We start from the raw sequence: 9,842 nt of genomic DNA on the forward strand, positions 1-9,842 counted from the left end.
TGGCTGGAGGTTGGTGAGCTCGGGTGCTCCTTGGGTTTCTGCTTGACCCACTTTACCAGCCAGGAAAACCTGCCAGGCGCGATGCTCCGAGCGTGTGGGGCAAAGCTGGCCCTGACCCCCTGCTCCCCACAGCAGGAGGGACACAGCCCCATCCCAGGGAGGGGGGGTTCTCTCCTTGCACCCCCACACCCAGCCACAGAGCACCCCTTCCCCAAACCACAGCTTTTAGAGGTATTTCTCTAAATAAATAGGCTGGATGCATCCTGGCTGCGTCTGTCAGAGCATCCGGAGGGATTTGCTCTGCTCCATGAACCAGCTCACACCCCACGGCCGCCTCTCCAGGGCTCCTTGCTATTCAGAGCCTTACCTTGCTGCTTTCCCGGAGCCTGGTCGAACACTGATTAATCCCACAGGCTGGAATAAGATGCTGATGATTCATTTGGCTGGGATGTGTCGGATTAGGATGGGCTCCAGAAATCCCTGGTGCTGCGCTTTGCTCTTGCCCTTCCAGCGAAGCCGGGTTGCCTTAACCATTGCTGTTGCAAAGGTGAAGAGGGGGAGAGACCTTTTAGGTGGCTGCATCCCACCACACCACCAAAAAACACCCCTGGGGACCCCGGGAAGGAGCTGTCATTGGTGGGAAGCAGCTGTCCCTGCTGTGTGTGTGTCTTTCCCACCCCTCCACCCCCCCAAAATGGGTATAGCCATGAGCTGTCCCTCACTTAAGGAGTGGCAAACCCAAGCTGGGCTCACCCTGCCAGAGTTCCGCAGGCTTTCTGTGCTTCATGCCATGTCTATCCCCCCATCCCCACCCCTGGTGCTCCTGGGAGTGCTGCCCATCCATCTCTTCCACTTCACTGGGACAGCAGGCCATTCCCAAGCCTGCAATCCCCTTTGGAAAAGCTCCTTTAAATAGCATTGCAGCCTTCACATCCTCCCCCAGAGGCTGCTCCCAGAGTGCTGGCCCAGCGTGCGGTACCAGCACCGGGAGCATCCTTGGCAGCGCCGGCTTTGCACGGGGACGATGGGGATTAAGCAGGGATGTGGCTTGGCTGGTGTCACGCCTGGGGGATTATTGGGGCCTGCGAGAAGCGGGGAGCAGCCAGGGGGTTTGTCCAGGGCAAGCAGAGGGGTTTGTCACAATCCGATTGCAGGTGAACAGAACTCGGCACTGGAGGTCACTGGGATTAACTGGGTTTTCCCCAAGCCCTGCGACAGGGCTGGGTTGGGAAGGGGAACTTGCTCTGAGCCCAAAGTGTTGGGTTTAAGTGCTCTGGGAGGATTCAGGGGCTGAGTGAGAGATGGGTACATCAGCTTCAGCGCACTCAGCTCTCATCCCAAGGCCAAGGACCAACTTCTCCCAGGCGGATGCCCTGATTCTCCTGCAAGGGGTGACTTTGTGCACCTCTCCCACCCCCAAATCAGCGAATCCAGCCTGAGAGAGCTGGAGAAATCCAGAGAGAAACCCAGAGAGAACCCACAGCCTTTGCATCCGCCCCCCCTTCTTTGTTAGAAGAGATTTGCATCCATCACTAATTAATCCAAGATGAGCTGCTAATTCATCTCCTTGATTGCAACTCTGCATAATTGCTGCACGCAGAGGCAGGGCGGGGGGCCGGGATGAAAAGGGAGACAGTCGGTGGAGGGTGCGGAGGAAACAGGGACTGGGAAGGGCCGGCTCTGCTCGCTCCCACCCCCAGCACTACTGAGGGGCTCAGATTGAGAGAAGAGGTTTTCCTCTGGAAGGACAAAATAGTGATGATAATCCTCGGATGGGGTTTGGGTTTCTCCCCCCCCACACTGGGCTCACTCAGGACCCTGTCATCAGCCACAAAGCCTGAGCCCCTCCAGCAATGAGGAGACCACTGGTTAGAGGCAACATGCCCCCGTTGGCTCTTCCCACACTGTGAGCACAGGCTGCCCCCTCTCCATGCTTCACATTTTCCAGCATCCAAGTGCCTGTCAGTAGGTTTCAGAGTGAACACTCTGCGATCACATCCCCCAGAGCCAGCACTACGGGCTTCCCCCCCACCCAGCAGGTATATTAGACCCCACAGCAATGAAGATTGTTAACACTCCCTCCATTCCCCCTGGACAAGCCCCAGGCAGTCTTGCTGGTGAGGCATTCCCTCCACAAGCAGCCCAGAGGCACAGCAAGGAGCAGAGCTCCCAGCTGAGCCCCCCTCCCGCCCCAAGCCCTGGGCAAGATGGTTAGTGGGGGCAAAAATCCACTTTTCCAAAGCTGCTCCCACGGGGCTCCAAAAGGCAGGTTGGGCACCCAGGGTGGGCAGGGGATGTGCCCTTCTCACCCCTGCCATGCAGGCAGGAGCCAAACCAGTGCCAAGATTGACTGGTGGGATATTTTGCCACCCTCCTCTTCTCCCTCCGCCCACATCCAACCTACAGATCCCCCCCCCATCCCAGATTTAAACCTCCACATATCCCCAGCACCCCAAAAGCTGAGCGACAGGGCAGCAAACAGCAGCAGGCAGGGTGGCCCCACGCTCCCTATTCACGTTTCGCCCCACAAAAGGAAAGAGCTACTTTCAGCTTCGGCCTTTTCTCTAGGAAAAATGCAGGTCCCAGCCTGGAGGCCCCTTCCCTGGGCTGAAAGGGGGCTTGGGGGGCCCCCAGCTACCCAAACCACCCTTCTTAATCAACTGGGGCATGCGTGAAGCCTAATGCCATCGCACTATTGACACACACGGCGCGATAAACGCCTTACCGGGGATTTGCATAAGCTCGGGGAGGGAGGAAGAACGTGGAGAAAAGTGTCCACAATGGGAAAGTAAATGCATTAAAGTGCTTAGGGAAAAAAATATCTGATAAAGGAATAAACCAGTTAAGGGAATATATTACTTGCAGCCCCGGTTATTCAAATCCTGCCTTATAGGAAATCCTCTTAAAGCGATCACCCGATTGCGTGTTAAATTCCTAATTGAATAAGAAAAGAATTATGGGGTTTTTTTTCCCATAAAGGCACAGGGATGGGAGCTGGGGGGGATGCTCGCTCAGGAGGAGTTGGTGGCGGAGGGGTCCCGAGGCAGCAGCAGCATCCAGGAGGGGTAGGAGGGGAGATGCGGGGCCCAGGGAGGGTACGGTGGTGGGAGGGATGCCCTGGGAAGGCTGTGACACCTCTGAGGGCAAAGGAGCTTTGGTGGAGGAGTTGAAGAGTGATGGAGGAGAAGATCCCGGTGGGATCTCGGGGCTTCTCCAGCCCTGGTTGCTGTGACAGCACAGGGCTCTCGGGGGATGAAAAAGCATCAAACCCTGGCCCTGGAGCCCCAGGGAGCCCAGCCACTGCTGCACCCGGGATTTGGGGGGTAGGCACGTGCCCGAGTCCTGCTCTGGGGTAATCCCCTGCTGCCACAGGTCCTGCAGAAGATGCTTGGTCCCTGTGCACCCACTCCCCAGTCTCTCCCCTGTTTCCCAGCCAGGGCTGAGGGCGCTGCCTGCACGGCCTCTCCTGCCTGCGCTGCCCTTCCCCCGCCTCGGAGCTATAAATAAGATGCAAAAAAATAAAAAGCAAATAAAAGGAGAAAAAAAAAAAGCATCACCTGGCACTGGAGAGGCGATGGAGAGCGGGGGGGGGCTGACACACACCAACCCCAGAGCCTGTGCTGGGGAGGGGGTGGGGGAGCAGAGAAAAAGAAACAGAAGGGCTAAAAATAGCCCTGGGAGCTGCTTTCTTCCTGGAGATCATTTTTCTACACGGCCATTTGGTTTCATAAACAGGACTATTTATTTATTTATTTATCCCCCCCCTTCGCTCCGCCCTTTATTTATTTATTTTCCCCTTTTACTCGGTGCCCCCCCTTCACCTATCCCCCACTCCCATCTCTGAAAAGCAAGTTGAAAAAAACCCCCAAAGTCCCAAAACCAAGGGGAAAAAAAAACCCCAAACCACCAACCCCCGAACCCAAACCAACCCCCAAACACCTCCCTCCCCCCACCCTCCCCACGGCTCAGCACAGGCTGGCGCTGTTACAGCTCTTTATAGGTAATTGAATATCCCAGAGTGCATCTGCTAATGCAAACTCCAATATAAACAAGCGGCAGCGAGCTCGGGGAGGGCAGAGGCGGCAGCTGAGAAAACAAAGCGAGCCGAGCCCAGCAAACCCCAGCCGAGCTCAGGGGCTGCTTGGGGCTGCCCGGGGCTTTTTATTAGGCAGAATTAGATTGCCAGGGCCAGGCTCAGGTCCCACTCCCGGGCCAAAGGAGCTGGCAGCAAGCAGGGAGACGGTTATCGAGTTATCCTCACCGCAGCGCCCTTTCTAGAGCCAAGCTGTGCCTGGCAGCAGGGTACAAAGCCAGCCCCTTGCCCCCATTCCCAGGGGACACCCCTGTCTCCAGGAGCTTCCCCTCCCCAGCCCCAAACTCCAGCCCTACAGAGGAGCGTGTGGCTTTGGACCATGTGCATCTCCGGCAGCGCCCGTACCTCCTCAAGCCAGCATCCTCCAGCAGCAGCCAGGGAAATCAGGGATGACAGGAGCAGTTCCTGTGAGCCATCTTTCCATCTTTCCCCTGCGAGCGCTGTTTTGTTTCCAAATAGACTTTTAATAACTAATTTCTGGTGGTGAAGAGAAATAGCTACATCCTGACCTCTTGAAATGCAAATTGCCTCTCGGCCTGGGAGGCACGAAAGGCTGAAAGCTGCTTCCCCTCCGAAACGTTGAAGAAAGGAGGTAACGCCTCCCGGCTCTGCCCGCTTGCGCTGGGGGAACCGTTTTGGGGTGAGAAGATGCGTTTTGCGATCGCACGGTGCCCGTACAGAGCAAACACGGGGGGGCTGAAGGGCTGGGGGTCCTGGCGCTGAGACACCCCCCCCCCCCTCCGCCCCGTACCCCGCTGGTGCGCAGGGAGGGGGCACAGCGCAGGGTTTGTGTTTCCCTACAAACCAGACCCGCCGCAGCTGAGCCGAGAGCAGAGGCTGCGGGACGGGCGGAGGACAGAGCTTTGGCCCCCCACACGCTCCCCCCCACCCCAGGACTCCGGTTTTGGCCCCAGTTTTAAAAGCTATAACACGATTCATTCAGGGAAGCACGGCAGAGGAGCCGTACAGCCCCCGGCTAAGGGACACAGCTAAAAACACCACGGCTTTGCTAGGGCCTGGCCCCTCCCAGTCCCCCAGCAGCAGCCTTTCCCCCCAGCCCAGCCTCCGTGAGCGGCTTTAGCCGAGGGCAGACACGGGCCGCTTTTCTCCATCCCCACCCCTTCCCGTATCTCGTTCGGCTCCGAGTCACGCAGCGGGTACCGGGGCGCTGCGGAGCTCTGCTGCGGGTACCGGCGCAGAGATGCTCCGAGGGGGACCGGGGGAAGGAGCCGGGGGAGGCGGGAGCGGGCGGGGGGGGAAAGGGGAAGGGAGGGGGAAGGGGCCGGGCCGGGGGCCGCCCCGCACCACCATCTAGCGGCTGCGCGGCGGCAGAGCGCGGTGCCCCCGGCCCCTGCACCGCGCGGGAGGGCCCCGGCTTCCCCCCCCCAGAGAGAGAGCCGGCTCCATGGGAAGCGGCTAGAGATGGGCCGGGAGGGGCGGAGTGGGGCACCCAGCCCCATTCAGGGGCTGAGGACACAGGGGGGTCCATGCCCCGCGCTGCCCTGCGCCCCAGCACACATCACAACCTGCACAAACACAAATGTCTCTCCCCCCTCTGCCTGGGCCATCCTTGCCCAGTAGAACAGCACACAGGGTAGCAAAACACCGCTACCCACCCCCCCTTCGCCTGTTTTATGGGTTAACCTGGACTAAGCGATCCCTGAATCCTGTATCACAACTTCATAAACCCTTTTGGGATTTTTTTAGCAAACAACAACAAAACAACCACCCAAAACCCCCCAACAGCAGCAAGCCATGAACTCAAACCCACAGCCCAAGGTGCTGAACAGCAGGCATCAGACTTCCCCCACTCCAGCAGGCTGGGCAGGAAGCCCTCATTAACTGACATTGCACCATTAATTAGCTGCACAAGTCCCTGGCAAGGGCTTGGCAGAACCACATCCAAAACCTATGCGGAGACCTGTCTGGGGCCAGGTTAGATGTGTTGCACAAGAGGTGGGTGCTTAGGGACAGGATTCAGCCAGGAGCAGGTGCTCCAGAACAGAGGTAGGATGGGAGTGGGGATGATGCTCACCCCCACCTGCTGCTCCCCCAGCATCCACTTTCTAGCCCCTCACTGTGAAAACCGGTGACACTGTGTTAAAAGGGGTTTGCTGCAAACCAGCAGGGCCAAGGTGGGTACGAGCCTGTCAGAACTGCTCTGCCAGGTACTTCTGCTCCCAGCTGCACGCTCAGCACCCCCCCAAAGCCAGGCTCTTCACCCCAGAGTTGTGCTCCTGCTCTGAAGTGCTTCATGAGTGTGGAAAAGCAGCAGAGGGACTCAGTGCCTGGTCACTTCATGGCTAACCACAGCACAGCTAAATCCAAAAGCCTCCTCAGCACAGCAGGAGGGAGCGTGCCAGGAAGGGAAACAGGCACGAGGCCCACGCCTACCCTTGTAATAAGATAAATAATTGGAGATGAGATTTCTCAGTCCCTTCCCTGGGAATTCAGGCCGAACGTGCCAGACTCAGCAGAGACATCAGCCACAGCTGCCTCGTTCAGGGCTGGGTTTGAGCCATTATTTTGGGTTTATTCCCTGTGCTTGCTGGAGAATACCCTGCCCTGCAGTGATTTATGCACCGGGCAGGAGCACAGGGACAGCCAGACCCCCCACCACTGCATCACCAGGGCTGTGCGACCGCATCCGTCCAGGGGACAGCAGAGCTGTTGGCACCATCACTGCAGCTGGACGTTGCCACCACTTACTGAATCCACCAGCTGCTTCTCTGAGAATCTCTGGCTGCTCCAGGCAGAAGAGGGGAAACGTCACCAGCAGCCGAATAAACAGTTTAGAAACGCTGATCCCAGCCAACAGAACGTGTTTCGCCTGCAGCAAATGGAGGCACGTAGGCAGCACAGCATCGCCCTCCAGAGCTGGATCAGGCTTCCTCTGCTACGAAGCCCTCAGGCAGGAGAACAAGAAGCCCCATCTTTGCATGCTCAACCCTCACTAGCAAGAGCAGAAAGGCTTTTTCTCCTCTTATCCACCCCATCAGAGTGTTTATCGCAGCCTTGCAGAGGGAAGGATGCAGATGGAGGCAGGAGATGCCCCCTCACCCATCCACTCCTGATCTTCCTCCTGTGCTTGAAGGGAGGGACAAGCTCGCCCTGACAGCACAGGGAGTGTATCTGAAGGTCTGGGTCAGGTGCAACCCAAAAAAGGAAAGAATAAAGGAGTTACCTAAACTCACCTGAGGAGCAGGAGAAAACACACACACAAGTGCAAGTCCCAAGAGTGGCTTTAAGGAGGAAGAAGAGAGGAAAGTTATGTTTGCAAGCAAAATGTGGCAGGAGAAACTCAGCTTGTCCTTCCCCAGTCCCTGCAACACCCAAGCTGATGGTGTTTTTCAAGAACCATCTCATAGCTCAGCTAGGATCGAGAGCTTATTACCACTGACGTTTTGGTTTGGACCAGGGAGTACAGAACACAGGTAGCATCACCCTGATCTTATCCAGCCCCATCTCCAAGCAGGAAACAAAAGGAAGAAGACACAGAATACTTATCACAACACAGATTTAATTTCTTAGGCAGTTATAAAATTACAAAGAGCCATGGGCCAGCAGTGAGCCAGACACTTGGTGAGGTGGAATGTTAGACAGATTTTTTCCACTTATCCACACAGATACCGAACAAGAGTGAGCGAGCACTGCAGCACGCAGGGGTTGGGTCTTTCCCCAGGTGAGGAAGCAAAAGGCAAGAGCAAATAGATCCAAGGAGACAAAGGGTTGAGGTGACGCTTCCTAGAAACCCAGAGCTACGGGAACAACTCCTGAGAAACGAGTGGGACACATGCAGAGGCAGCACAGGGGGCGGCAGCGTACAGGTCGCTGGAGCTGCGGGGTCGAAGCCACAGCACCGAGGTTATCGGTGACGAGCACAACTGTAGCTGTGGGCAAGCCTGGATGAAAGCTTCTTGTCTGTTATTCTCCAGCCAGTGTAAGATGTAGGATGAGATTCACCGATTTGAAGAGCATTAAAATGAAGGCATGTCATGGTTAGAAAAATAGGAATTTACTGAATTCCTTTGGTTGTGCAACTGGAATCTGAAAGGGTTTATTTACAGTCAGAGCCACGCTTTCTTCACTGCACGCCTTCCACAGCGCAGCACGGATTCCAGGGAAAGAAAGGCCTGCTCTGCACATGTGGAGAGGACGCTGCCTTGCTCTCAGGTGTTAACAGGTTAACTAAAGGTGACTGTCAGTCAGGACAGCCAGAGCACAAAATAAACCTCCCCAAATCTCTGCAGCAATTAATCCCCACCAACACTTTGGACAAAGACTCCTGTTGCTCTGCGAATGGTGGCAGAGCATCTGCATGCACAGGCAGCACACTGAACAGCTCAATGACCTTCAAGGGGAGAAATCCTACCACCCTCCTGCACGTCGCTTTGGTGCTAACACCATCACTAGAGCTGAGGAAGCAGGACATGGGACGTAACAGAGTGCTCTGAGATGGGCTTCTCAGGGCTCTACGCTACTCACCAGCTGGCAGGCCTTCAGTTCATTCCCCCCTTCCTGCTATCACACATAGGTCAGATGCAGGTTTCCTCTGTGGAGACGCCTGGCACTGCATAAAGAGTCTTCTCAGATATTTATTTGCATCCAGGCTTGAAACGGCACCGGCTCATCCCTCACCCGCTGGAGGAAACGGGTCCGAGGAACCTGCTTACACGAGACCAGCGTCCCGCTGAGCAGGGCCTGGGAAGGGACAGCTCTCACTAACCTCCTCGTGCTTCTTACTTCCTCCCCCTCTGCCAGGCCCAGCCTCTTCACTGCCAGATTGGTATCTAGCACTTGTATTTTGGAAACAGTGACATGAGACGAGACCAGAGCTGATAAAAGCTTTCTGCCTCAGAACCAGAAACACAGCGTAGGGAGACAGACAGACAGACAGACGTCAAGACAGCAGCGGAGCACACACACACTCACTACCTGCTTGCACATAGAGAGAAACAGCTCCTTCCCTACAGTACTCCCTGGGAATGGATCCCACTGCAATCTAAGACCTGAGTTTAGGATTCCAAGTGTTCCCACCCGCTCCCCAGCTTTGGTTGTTTCAGTCATCTCCCTCTGCCAAATTAAAAAGCTATTGAGAAGCACAGCCTGTACGTAGAGAGAGACACAGTCACAGAACAAACTCTGTCCTTCCCAGGAAGGTCAGTCTAAAGCCAGAGGGGCTGTGGGGGTGTTCCCATATCATATGACTGGAAGTCCACAGCACAGGGCTGGAGCCTCCTTGGCTTTGCCCTGGGGAATCCAGGGCTGTTACACCATCAAGAGACCAGTTTAGATACTGCCTGATCCACAGAGCGCAGCAGTGCAATCGGCAGCTGCATCCTCACCTGAGTACGGAGCAAACAAACAGCATTTCTGGTGTGTTTAAGGAAAACAAAACTCCAGACACCTTTTTTCATTGGGATGAAACCCCAACCTGAAAGGCTGTACCTTTGGTAGCATACCACGAGAGGTGGTTACTGAGGGCCCAAGGCCCTCAGAGGAAAAAGATATTAGTCATATTTTATCTGAGAAAAAGTTCACATCTTCATGCAATGAGCTCAAGACAAACCACTGCAACCACTCAAAGAGACTGTCAGCGGGGACCAGAAGCCACCTGCACCACCCTACCAGCTCCGTGCTGGTCACTAACCCCACAATATCAACACTTCTGCTCTCCAAAATGTTTTTCTCCAGTTACAAGATGATGACAGGCATTTTATCTGGCTTCCAGTTTCTACTGGAAAGAGAA

Source organism: Gallinula chloropus, assembly GCF_964237585.1.
Source record: "Gallinula chloropus genome assembly, chromosome: 15".
Taxonomy (NCBI): Eukaryota; Metazoa; Chordata; class Aves; order Gruiformes; family Rallidae; genus Gallinula; species Gallinula chloropus.